Here is a 13,814-nt window from a genome sequence, read left to right as displayed (position 1 = left end):
CCTGAGAGCTGCCTCTGTTAGGGAGAAAGGGAAACAATGGTCTACTGACTGACTGAGAGAGAGAGACGTAAAACACCAAATAATGCATGCAGAGCAGAATTAGGCCGATGCCTGCTAATTATCAAAATCCAGAAAAGAGACGTTAAATTCTACAACCACCTTATAGGAAGCGATTCCCAAATCTTCCAATAGAAAGCCATCACCTACAGAGAAATGAGCTCTGTTCACAAACAGACCCCACAGAGCCCAAGGACAGCAACACAACTAGACCAAATCATATGAGAGAGAGAGATCCATAGAATCTAACCACTTCTGGGAAAATTGGGAAACTCTAAACAAACAACAACACAAAGAGTTATCTATCCAAAATGGAGATGTATGGATAAACCACTTCTCCATCTTTTTGGTTTTATAACAAAGAACAAACAGCAAAAACATATACATGATCAAATACACTGGATTCTCCTATTACATTGAAAGAACAAAAATGACACAATACAAACCCTCCAAGCCAAAAAGGCCAGTGGGGTTGATGGTATCCTAAATAAAATGATAAAATATACAGACCACAAATTCCAATTGGTTATACTTAAACTGTTTAACATCATCCTCAGCTCTGGCATATTCCCCTATATTTTCAACCACCCCAATGAACAAAGGTGGAGACAAATTTGACCCCAATAAAAGTGCTGTTGGGGGAAAACATACAACATTTTAAAATCCATTTCCACAAACAACAAGTGTGTAGTAAAAATTGGCAAAAAACACAATTTTTTCCCACAGGACCGGGGTATGAGACAAAATCAAATTAAATCAAGTTTTATTGGTCATATACACATGGTTAGCAGATGTTATTGTGAGTGTAGCAAAATGCTTGTGCTTCTAGTTCTGACAGTGCAGTAATATCTAACAAGTAATCTAACAATGCCACAACAACAACCTAATACACACAATCTAAGTAAAGGGACGGAATATGAATATAGAGACATAAATATATGGATGAGCGATGACCGAGCGGCATAGGCAAGATGCAACAGATGGTATAAAACCACAGTATATACATATGGGATGAGTAATGCAAGATATGTAAACATTATTAAAGTGGCATTATTAAAGTGACTGGTGATTTATTTATTAAAGTGGCCAATAATTTCAAGTCTGTATGTAGGCAGCATCCTCTCTGTATTGGTGACTGCTGTTTAACAGTCTGATGGCCTTGAGATAGAAACTATTTTTCAGTCTCTCGGACCCAGCTTTAATGCACCTGTACCAACCTCACGTTCTGGATGGTAGCGGGGTGAACAGGTAGTGGCTCGGGTTGTTGTTGTCCTTGAAGATCTTTTTGGCCTTCCTGTGACAATGGGTGATGTAGGTGTCCTGGAGGGCAGGTCATTTGCCCCCGGTGATGCGTTGTGCAGACCGCACCACCCTCCGGAGAGCTCTGCAGTTGTGGCCGGTGCAGTTGCCGTATCAGGCCCGACAGGATGCTCTCAATTGTGCATATGTAAAAGTTGGTGAGGTTTTTTAGGTGACAAGCCAAATTTCTTCAGCCTCCTGAGGTTGAAGAGACGCTATTGAGCCTTCTTCACCACACTGTCTGTCTGTGTGGGGTGGACCATTTCAGTTTGTCCGTGATGTGTACGCCGAGGAACTTAAAACTTTCCATCTTCTCCACTACTGTTCCGTCAATGTGGATAGGGGGGTGCTCCCTCTACTGTTTCCTGAATTCCACAATCATCTCATTTGTTTTGTTGATGTTGAGTGAGAGGTTGTTTTCCTGACACCACACTCCGAGTGCCCTCACCTCTGTTACGGTGTGTGAATGAGGACCCAAAAGCGAATTAACTTAAACAGAGCTTCTTTAATTACCAAACATAGGTAGGCTCAGACGGACCGGCAGATTCCGACAGGACAAGACAAGGTTACAGCAAACATGACGACAGTCTGGTTCAGGCATGAAACACAACAAACAAGAATCCGACAAGGACAGGAACAAAAACAGAGAGAGATATAGGGGACTAATCAGAGGGAAAAGGGGAACAGGTGGGAGAAGGGGTGACGAGGTAGTCAAGAGGAGACAAGGAACAGCTGGGGGAAAGCAGGGGAGAAAAGGTAACCTAACAACGACCAGCAGAGGGAGACAGGGTGAAGGGAAAGGACAGAGACAAGACACAACATGACAGTACATGACAGTACCCCCCCACTCACCGAGCGCCTCCTGGCGCACTCGAGGAGGAAACCTGGCGGCAACGGAGGAAATCCTCGATCAGCGCACGGTCCAGCACGTCCCGAGAGGGAACCCAACTCCTCTCCTCAGGACCGTACCCCTCCCAATCTACGAGGTACTGGTGACCACGGCCCCGAGGACGCATGTCCAAAATTCTACGGACCCTGTAGATGGGTGCGCCCTCGACAAGGATGGGGGGGGGGGGGGGGAAGACGAGCGGGGGCGCGAAGGACGGGCTTGATGCAGGAGACATGGAAGACCGGGTGGACGCGACGAAGGTATCGCGGAAGAAGAAGTCGAACTGCGACAGGATTAATGACCCGAGAAATACGGAACGGACCAATGAACCGCGGGGTCAACTTGCGAGAAGCCGTCTTAAGGGGAAGGTTCTGAGTGGAGAGCCAAACTCTCTGACCGCGACAATATCTAGGACTCTTAGTTCTACGCTTATTAGCAGCCCTCACAGTCTGCGTCCTATAACGGCAAAGTGCAGACCTGACCCTCTTCCAGGTGCGCTCGCAACGTTGGACAAAAGCCTGAGCGGAGGGGACGCTGGACTCGGCGAACTGAGATGAGAACAGCGGAGGCTGGTACCCGAGGCTACTCTGAAAAGGAGATAGCCCGGTCGCAGACGAAGGAAGCGAGTTGTGGGCGTATTCTGCCCAGGGGAGCTGTTCTGACCAAGACGCAGGGTTGCGAAAAGAAAGACTGCGTAAGATGCGACCAATAGTCTGATTGGCCCGTTCTGCTTGACCGTTAGACTGGGGGTGAAAGCCGGAAGAGAGACTGACGGAAGCCCCAATCAAACGGCAAAACTCCCTCCAAAATTGAGACGTGAATTGCGGACCTCTGTCCGAAACGACGTCTGACGGAAGGCCATGAATTCTGAAAACATTCTCGATGATGATTTGTGCCGTCTCTTTAGCAGAAGGAAGCTTAGCAAGGGGAATGAAATGAGCCGCCTTAGAGAACCTATCGACAACCGTAAGAATAACAGTCTTCCCCGCTGACGAAGGCAGTCCGGTGACAAAATCTAAGGCGATGTGAGACCACGGTCGAGAGGGAATAGGAAGCGGCCTGAGACGGCCGGCAGGAGGAGAGTTACCGGACTTAGTCTGCGCGCAGACCGAACAAGCAGCCACGAAACGACGCGTGTCATGCTCCCGGGTGGGCCACCAAAAACGCTGGCGAATGGAAGCAAGCGTACCCCGAACGCCAGGGTGGCCGGCTAACTTGGCAGAGTGAGCCCACTGAAGAACGGCCAGACGAGTAGGAACGGGAACGAAAAGAAGGTTCCTAGGACAAGCGCGCGGCGACGGAGTGTGAGTGAGCGCTTGTTTTACCTGCCTCTCAATTCCCCAGACAGTCAACCCGACAACACGCCCCTCAGGGAGAATCCCCTCGGGGTCAGTGGAGGCTACTGAAGAACTGAAGAGACGAGACAAAGCATCAGGCTTGGTGTTCTTAGAGCCCGGACGATAAGAAATCACGAACTCGAAACGAGCGAAAAACAGCGCCCAACGCGCCTGACGCGCATTAAGTCGTTTGGCAGAACGGATGTACTCAAGGTTCCTATGGTCAGTCCAAACGACAAAAGGAACGGTCGCCCCCTCCAACCACTGTCGCCATTCGCCTAGGGCTAACCGGATGGCGAGCAGTTCGCGGTTACCCACATCATAGTTACGTTCCGACGGCGACAGGCGATGAGAAAAATACGCGCATGGGTGGACCTTGTCGTCAGAGAGGGAGCGCTGAGAAAGAATGGCTCCCACGCCCACCTCTGACGCGTCAACCTCGACAACGAACTGTCTAGAGACGTCAGGTGTAACAAGGATAGGAGCGGATGTAAAACGATTCTTGAGGAGATCAAAAGCTCCCTGGGCGGAAACGGACCACTTAAAGCACGTCTTGACAGAAGTAAGGGCTGTGAGAGGAGCTGCCACCTGACCGAAATTACGGATGAAACGACGATAGAAGTTCGCGAAGCCGAGAAAGCGCTGCAGCTCGACGCGTGACTTAGGGACGGGCCAATCAATGACAGCTTGGACCTTAGCGGGATCCATCTTAATGCCTTCAGCGGAAATAACAGAACCGAGAAATGTGACGGAGGAGGCATGAAAAGTGCACTTCTCAGCCTTCACAAAAAGACAATTCTCTAAAAGGCGCTGGAGGACACGTCGAACGTGCTGAACATGAATCTGGAGTGACGGTGAAAAAATCAGGATATCGTCAAGGTAAACGAAAACAAAGATGTTCAGCATGTCTCTCAGGACATCATTGACTAATGCCTGAAAGACAGCTGGAGCGTTAGCGAGGCCGAAAGGAAGAACCCGGTATTCAAAGTGCCCTAACGGAGTGTTAAACGCCGTCTTCCACTCGTCCCCCTCCCTGATGCGCACGAGATGGTAAGCGTTACGAAGGTCCAACTTAGTGAAAAACCTGGCTCCCTGCAGGATCTCGAAGGCTGAAGACATAAGAGGAAGCGGATAACGATTCTTCACTGTTATGTCATTCAGCCCTCGATAATCTATGCAGGGGCGCAGAGACCCGTCCTTCTTCTTGACAAAAAAAACCCCCGCTCCGGCGGGAGAGGAGGAGGGGACTATGGTACCGGCGTCAAGAGCTACAGACAAATAATCTTCGAGAGCCTTACGTTCGGGAGCCGACAGAGAGTATAGTCTACCCCGGGGGGGGGGTGGTTCCCGGAAGGAGATCAATACTACAATCATACGACCAGTGTGGAGGAAGAGAGGTGGCCCTGGACCGACTGAACACCGTGCGCAGATCGTGATATTCCTCCGGCACCCCTGTCAAATCACCAGGCTCCTCCTGTGAAGAAGAGACAGAGGAAACAGGAGGGATAGCAGACATTAAACATTTCACATGACAAGAGACGTTCCAGGAGAGGATAGAATTACTAGACCAATTAATGGAAGGATTATGACAAACTAGCCAGGGATGGCCCAAAACAACAGGTGTAAAAGGTGAACGAAAAATTAAAAAAGAAATGGTTTCACTATGATTACCAGAAACAGTGAGGGTTAAAGGTAGCGTCTCACGCTGAATCCTGGGGAGAGGACTACCATCCAGGGCGAACAAGGCCGTGGGCTCCTTTAACTGTCTGAGAGGAATGTCATGTTCCCGAGCCCAGGTCTCGTCCATAAAACAGCCCTCCGCCCCAGAGTCTATTAAGGCACTGCAGGAAGCTGACGAACCGGTCCAGCGTAGATGGACCGACAAGGTAGTGCAGGATCTTGAAGGAGAGACAGGAGTAGTAGCGCTCACCAGTAGCCCTCCGCTTACTGACGAGCTCTGGCCTTTTACTGGACATGAAGTGACAAAATGACCAGCGGAACCGCAATAGAGACAGAGGCGGTTGGTGATTCTCCGTTCCCTCTCCTTAGTCGAGATGCGGATACCTCCCAGCTGCATGGGCTCAGCACCCGAGCCGGCAGAGGAAGATGGTAGTGATGCGGAGAGGGGGGCGACGGAGAGCGCAAGCTCCTTTCCACGAGCTCGGTGACGAAGATCAACCCGTCGCTCAATGCGAATAGCGAGTTCAATCAAGGAATCCACGCTGGAAGGAACCTCCCGGGAGAGAATCTCATCCTTTACCTCTGCGCGGAGACCCTCCAGAAGACGAGCGAGCAAGGCCGGCTCGTTCCAGCCACTGGAGACAGCAAGAGTGCGAAACTCAATAGAGTAGTCTGTTATGGATCGATTGCCTTGACATAGGGAAGACAGGGCCCTGGAAGCCTCCTCCCCAAAAACAGATCGATCAAAAACCCGTATCATCTCCTCCTTAAAGTCCTGATACTGGTTAGTACACTCAGCCCTTGCCTCCCAGATTGCCGTGCCCCACTCACGAGCCCGTCCAATAAGGAGAGATATGACGTAGGCGACACGAGCAGTGCTCCTGGAGTAAGTGTTGGGCTGGAGAGAAAACACAATATCACACTGGGTGAGGAACGAGCGGCATTCAGTGGGCTCCCCAGAGTAACACGGCGGGTTATTGATTCTGGGCTCCGGAGATTCGAAAGCCCTGGAAGTGGCCGGTGGATCGAGGCGGAGATGGTGAACCTGTTCTGTGAGGTTGGAGACTTGGGTGGCCAGGGTCTCAACGGCATGTCGAGCAGCAGACACTTCCTGCTCGTGTCTGCCTAGCATCGCTCCCTGGATCCCGACGGCTGAGTGGAGAGGATCCGAAGTCGCTGGGTCCATTCTTGGTCGGATTCTTCTGTTACGGTGTGTGAATGAGGACCCAAAAGCGAATTAACTTAAACAGAGCTTCTTTAATTACCAAACATAGGTAGGCTCAGACGGACCGGCAGATTCCGACAGGACAAGACAAGGTTACAGCAAACATGACGACAGTCTGGTTCAGGCATGAAACACAACAAACAAGAATCCGACAAGGACAGGAACAAAAACAGAGAGAGATATAGGGGACTAATCAGAGGGAAAAGGGGAACAGGTGGGAGAAGGGGTGACGAGGTAGTCAAGAGGAGACAAGGAACAGCTGGGGGAAAGCAGGGGAGAAAAGGTAACCTAACAACGACCAGCAGAGGGAGACAGGGTGAAGGGAAAGGACAGAGACAAGACACAACATGACAGTACATGACAACCTCCTCCCTATAGGCTGTCTCGTCATTGTTGGTGATCAAGCCTACTACTGTTGTGTCATCTGCAAACATGATGATTGAGTTGGAGGAGTGCATGGCCACACACTCATGGGTGAACAGGGTGTACAGGAGGAGTCTGAGCACGCACCCTTGTGGGGCCCCAGTGTTGAGGATCAGCGAAGTGTAGATGTGGTTTCCTACCTTCACCACCTGGGGGAGGCCCATCAGGAAGTCCTGGACCCAATTGCACAGGGTGGGGGTGAGACCAAAGGCCTGATGAGCTTGGAGGGTACTATGGTGTTGAATGCTGAGCTGTAGTCAATGAACAGCATTCTTATATAGGTATTCCTCTTGTCCAGATAGGATAGGGCAGTGTGCAGTGTGATGGCGATTGCATCGTCTGTGGACCTATTGGGGCGGTATGCAAATGGGGTTGGTCTAGGGTGGCAGGTAAGGTGGAGGTGGTATGATTCTCGACTAGTCTCTCAAAGCACTTCATGATGACAGCAGTGAGTGCTATGGGACGATAGTCAATTGGTTCAGGTACCTTGGCCTTCTTGGGTAAATGAACAGCGGTGGCCATCTTGAAGCATGTGGGGACAGCAGACTGGGACAGGGAGAGATTGAATATGTCCATAAACCCACCAGCCAGCTGGTCTGCGCATGCGCCGAGGACGCGGTCAGGGATGCCGTCTGGGTTAGCAGCCTTGCTACCCAGAAACCGTGAATAGATGGTGGAATTCGCGCAAAACTGAAAGCGGGAACCACCGCATTTAACAATGGAAAGATGACTGGGAATATGGCCGAATACAAACGGTGTAGTTATTCCTTCCGCAAGGCAATCAAACAAGCAAAATGTTTGTATAGGGACAAAGTAGAGTTTCAATTCAACAGCTCAGACATGAGACATATGTGGCAGGGTAAACAGGCAATCATGGACTACAAAAAAATCAGCCACATCACGGACACCGATGTCTTGCTTCCAGACAAAGTAAACACCTTCTTTGCCCGCTTTGAGGATAATACAGTGCCACCGACGCGGCCCACTACCAAGGACTGCGGACTCTCCCTCGTCGACATGAGTAAGACATGTAAAGGTGTTCAAAAACTTCTTCAGGCTAGGGTCCTTTTAGCTCTATTTCCGCCTTACTGGCATGCCCAAAGTAAACTGCCTGTTGCTCAGGCCCTGAAGCCAGGATATGCATATAATTGGTACCATTGGAAAGAAGATACTTTGACGTCTGTAGACATTTTCAAATAATGTAGGAGGCTATAACACAGTAGATATGGTAGGAGAAAATTCAAAGAAAAACCAACCGGAAATTATTATTTTTGAGAGCCCATGCTCTTACAGTGGAGCGTATAGGGAAATAATCAAATCTAGCACGCAGTATGCAATTCCTATGGCTTCCACTGGGTGTCAGCACTCAATGTTCAATGTTTCAGGCTTGTTTCTTCCAAAATGAGTAAGAATAATGAGTTTTACTACAGGGACACAGTCTTGGAAATCCGTGATTGCGCAAGCCATGAAGACAATGCACACCTGCTAATATTGGTTTCCTATTGAACATACTTCTTTCTGTATGAAATATTATAGTTTGATTACATTTTAGGGCATCTGAGGATTGGATAGAAACATATTTCGACTTGTTGAACCAAAGTTTAGGGGTAGATTTTCGGATTCATATCTTGGCATGTTGAACGAGTGGATTACTCAAATCGATGGTGCCAACTAAACAGACTTTTCGGGGTATAAAGAAGGATTTTATCTTACAAAACAACACTACATGTTATAGCTTGGACCCTTTGGATGACAAATCAGAGGAAGATTTTCAATAAATATGTGAATATTTGTGATTTTATGAAACCTGTGCCAGTGGAAAAATATTTTGATGTGGGGCGCCGTCCTCAAACAATCATATTGCGTGCTTTCACTGTAAAGCCTACTGTAAATCAGACAGTGCAGTTAGATTAACAAGAATATAAACTTTCAACTGATATAAGACACTTGTATGTACCCTAAATGTTTCATATCCATAATTTGTATATTATTTATTTGAATTGCGCGCCCTCCAGTTTCACAGGAAGTCGTCCAGCTAGCGGGACGCCTAGCCTGAAGAAGTTTTTAATAGTCACAGTGGGTACTTACATCTCCAACGCACCGTTATAAATTCACTCACTGTATTAATCTATATTATTCTCTGACGCTACCCGGAACATATCCCAGTCCGTGTGATCAAAACAAAAAGTGAGGATTCCGATTGGTCCGACCAGCATTGAATAGTTCTTGTTGCGGGTACATCCTGTTTGAGTTTCTGCCTATAGGACAGGAGGAGCAAAATGGAGTCGTGGTCAGATTTACCAAAGGGAGGGCGGGGGAGGGCCTTAAATGCATCGTGGAAGTTAGAGGAGCAGTGATCCAGTGTAATGCCCGCACGAGTGCTACAATCAATATTAGAATTTAGAGTTTTAGGGAGCCTTGTTCCCTAGATACAATAAAAGCAGCCTCAGGATATATGGTTTCCAGCTTGCATAGAGTCCAGTAAAGTTCCTTGAGGGCCGTCTTGGTTTCGGCTTGAGGGGGGATATACATGGCTGTGACAATAACCAACGACAATTCTCTTGGGAGATAATATGGTCTGCATTTGATTATGAGAAATTCTAGGTCAAGTGAATAAAAGGACTCGAGTTCCTGTATGTTGTTACGATTACACCATGAGTCGTTAATCATGCAGCATACACCCCTGCCCTTCTTTTACCCAGATAGATGTTTATTTCTGTCGGGGCGAAGCATAAAGAATCCAGGTGCCTGGATCGACTCCGACAACATATCCGAGAGAGCCATGTTTCCGTAAAACAGAGTATGTTACAATCCCCTGATGTCACTCTGGTAGTCGGTTACCAAAAACAACAATGGGATTTTTTTTTTACAGGTTGGGGCTGGAGTTAGGGTTACAGCCAGTAGTGAGGCTTTACTGACTGACCAATGGGCACCTGGTCCTACATTATAGTAAGGGAAAACCCCCATGAAATGGACAAAAATGAATGGCAACATATTGGCATTGAAACATATACACAATCACAAATACCACTCAAATGGATGGCAGTTCTTCGAAATCATATGGCAATTTGCATATGGCAAATGCCAAGTGTCACACAACAAAAATCCCAAAGATGGTGAGCGCGCTCCTCCGTAGATTTTCAAATTGCAAATGGTCACAAAGTCAAGACCCAAGGGTCAAATTTAGAAAATTAAAAAACGTTTTCAAAAATACAATCCCCTCTCAAAAGTGCTTTCTGGACCGTTTTTTGAATTATTTTCGATTTTTTGGGGTCAATTATACATATATAATATCCATATGAACATACCTTTGTCTTATTTTATTGAGTTTGTCCATAAGGCCTATATTTTGTCCATTTGCAATATATGATCATAGGAAGTCAAAAGTCAGTAAACCATCGCCAAATGGCATAAGAAATTTATAAATGCCATACATATGTATTGAAAGTACCAAATCAGGATATTATGTCCATTTGCCATATGTGATCATAGGAAGTCAGCTTCCGAACACAAAAGTCAGTGAACCATGTCCAATTGGCATAAGAAATGTACAAATGGCATTTATACTGACCAAATGATTTATATAACTATGTTAAGCCCTGAATCAACCTATTAGGTATATTTGTCATGTTTGATCATAGGAAGTCATAGGAAGTAAGAATGTCCTATGAGAGAGAAGTGGAAAACGTCTAAAATAACCAGGGGTTGGGCACGGATGGAGGGTACTCCCTAACCAGCCATGGACCCCTTGCACCCCACTAAAGGCATTAAAAAACATTTAAAAAATGTGCTATTTGTAACTCGTTCAGGTAACCAGGTTCACGGCTGTCCATTTGCAATATCTTACAATGGGCATTTACCATCACAAATTTGACATGCTCTAATATACTGCCAAAATGCCCAATTGACTAGCCCGTTGAACTCGGGATGGCCGGTCAGTGATAGTGGTTCCTCTCCGTCGCTCGTTGGTGTTGATTTCAGCCTGTCAATTTGGTGATGGTTAATCACTGTTTAAAACCTCTTTGGGAGAGGGGGCAGTATTTTCACGTCCGGATGAAAAGCGTGCCCAAAATAAACTGCCTGCTACTCAGGCCAAGAAGCTAGGATATGCATAGAATTGAAAATACTCTAAAGTTTCTAAAACTGTTTGAATCATGTCTGTGAGTATAACAGAACTGATATGGCAGGCGGGAACCTGAGAAAAATCCATCCAGGAAAGAAAAGGTCACTCTCTTTTCAATGAGTTTTCTATGGGGATATAGATTTCTGTGGCACTTGCTTGCAGTTCCTATTGCTTCCATTTGATGTCAACAGTGTTTAGATGGTTGATGTTTTTCCTTTGAGAAATTAAAGAGTAGGGCAGTTCAGAACTAGGGTCGAGTGAAGTATACTGTTTGTTAGAGGCGCGTGACCTGAAAGCTCGTTCCGCTTTGTTTTTATCCGCTATTGAACGCAGTTTATCCCGTCTTAAATTTAATTGATTATGTACTTTAGAAAATACCTAAAGGTTTATTAGGAAAGTTGTTTGAAATGTTTAGAACAAGTTTAAAGGTAACTCATGAGATATTTTGAAGTCATGTTGCGCGAGTTGGAACCGTGTTTTTCTGGATCAAACGCACCAAATAAATGGACATTTTGGAAATATAACGACGGAATTTATCGAACAAAAGGACCATTTGTGATGTTTATGGGAAATATTGGAGTGCCAACAAAAGAAGAGGTAAGGTAAGGAAAAGGCATGAATTATATCGTTATTTCTGTGTTTTGAGTCTCGCCTGGCGGGTTGAAATATGGATGTCATGTGTTTGTTTTGTGGTGTGCTGTCCTCAGATAATCACATGGTTTGCTTTCGCCATAAAGCCTTTTTGAAATCTGACACGTTGGCTGGATTAACAACAAGTGTAGCTTTAATTTGGTGTATTGCATGTGTGATTTCATGAAAGTTTAATATTTATAGTAATGTAATTAGAATTTGGCACTCTGCCATTTCGCCGAATGTTGTCGAGGGGTACCGCTAGCGGAACGTCTAGCCGTAACAAGTTAGTAAACTTATTGCAAACGGACAAAAGTCAGCCATCAAGTCAGCATCCATCAGTCAATAAGATATCATTCTAACACCAAACTGATACATACTGACACCAAACCCACTTTGTCCAACTCGTTTAGAAGCCAACTATCACATATTTCAGAGCAGGCCAAAAATTAACAGCGCCTTCCGTTTAAACCATAATAAAAACTTAAAACACGTAGTTACGTTCTAGCTGCGGGTCCAGTTCTGACATTATGTGCGGTTTCAATGCACCCAGTCTGGAGATTCTGGGACTTTTCTAAATGTCGTCATTTTCGCAATGATCAAAATTAATTGAAGTAGTTGCAAATGGACGAGGCTGTTTCTCTGCCTGAGAACCTTCTAGAGCCATATAACTCACTGTGCACAACCAACTTATGCTCTAGAACATGTATATAGGGTTTCAAAGCTCTAGGTCTGACGGTTCTTTGATAGTTCGAACACAGGTAACTATTGCAAGCTCTGTGTGTCTGTGAGCCTCACACTGTCACTCCCCATTGACTGTGATTACAGAAAATCACAGAAATCACGTAAAGCTCAGAAACTCACCTTAAAACTAATTTGGGATAGGGGGCAGCATTTTCACTTTTGGATGAATAGCGTGCCCAGAGTAAACTGGCTCCTACTCAGTCCCAGATGCTAATATATGCACATTATTAGTATTGGATAGAAAACACTCTGAAGTTTCTAAAACTGTTTGAATGATGTCTGTGAGTATAACAGAACTCATATGGCAGGCAAAAATCTGAGAAAAAATCCAAACAGGAAGTGGGAAATCTGAGGTTTGTGGTTTTTGAACTCAGCCCCTATCGAATTCACAGTGGGATATGGTTTATGTTGCACTTCCTAAAGCTTCCACTAGATGTCAACCATCCTTAGAACATTGTTTCAGGCTTCTCATGTGAAGGGGGGCGAGATGGGAGCTGTTTGATTAAGGGGTCTGCCAGCAGCCTCGTTCTCAGTCATGCGCATTTCACATGAGAGGTAACTCTCATTCCATTGCTTTTCTACAGACAATGGAATTCTCCGGTTGGAACATTATTGAACATTTATGATAAAAACATCCTAATGATTGATTCCATACTTAGTTTGACAAGTTCCCTCGACCTGTAATATAACATTTTGAACTTTTTGTCCGACTGGACCCGAACGTGCTTTTGGATTTGTTTACCAAACGCCCTAACAAAAGAAGCTATTTGGACATAAATGGACATAAATGATGGGCATTGTCGAACAAAACAAACATTTATTGTGGAACTGCGATTCATGGGAGTGCATTCTGATGAAGATCATGAAAGGTAAGTTAATATTTATAATGCTATTTATGACGAATGTTGACTGCGCAACATGGCGGATATTTCTTTTGGCTGGTTTAGCTCTGAGTACCGTACTCAGATTATGCTTTTTCCGTCAAGTTTTTTTTAATTCTGACACAGCGGTTGGATTAAGGGGAAGGGTATCTAAAGTTCCATGCATAACACTAGCATTTTCATCAACATTTATAATGAGTATTTCTGTGAATTCATGTGGCTCTCTGCAATATCACTGTATGTTTTGGAACTACTGAACATAACACGCCAATGTAAAATAAGATTTTTGGATATAAATATGAACTTTACCAAACAAAACATACATGTATTGTGTAACATGAAGTCCTATGAGTGTCATCTGATGAAGATCATCAAAGGTTACTGATTCATTTTATCTCTATTTGTGCTTTTTGTGACTCCTCTCTTTGGCTGGAAAAATGGTTGGGTTTTTCTGTGAGTTGGTGGTGACCTAAGATAATCATTTGTGGAGACTTTGTTCTAAAGCATTTTTTAAATCAGACACTGT

This window comes from Oncorhynchus clarkii, chromosome 17 (genome assembly GCF_045791955.1).
Source record: "Oncorhynchus clarkii lewisi isolate Uvic-CL-2024 chromosome 17, UVic_Ocla_1.0, whole genome shotgun sequence".
NCBI classification, from domain to species: domain Eukaryota; kingdom Metazoa; phylum Chordata; class Actinopteri; order Salmoniformes; family Salmonidae; genus Oncorhynchus; species Oncorhynchus clarkii.
Note: the sequence above shows the minus strand (reverse complement) of the source record.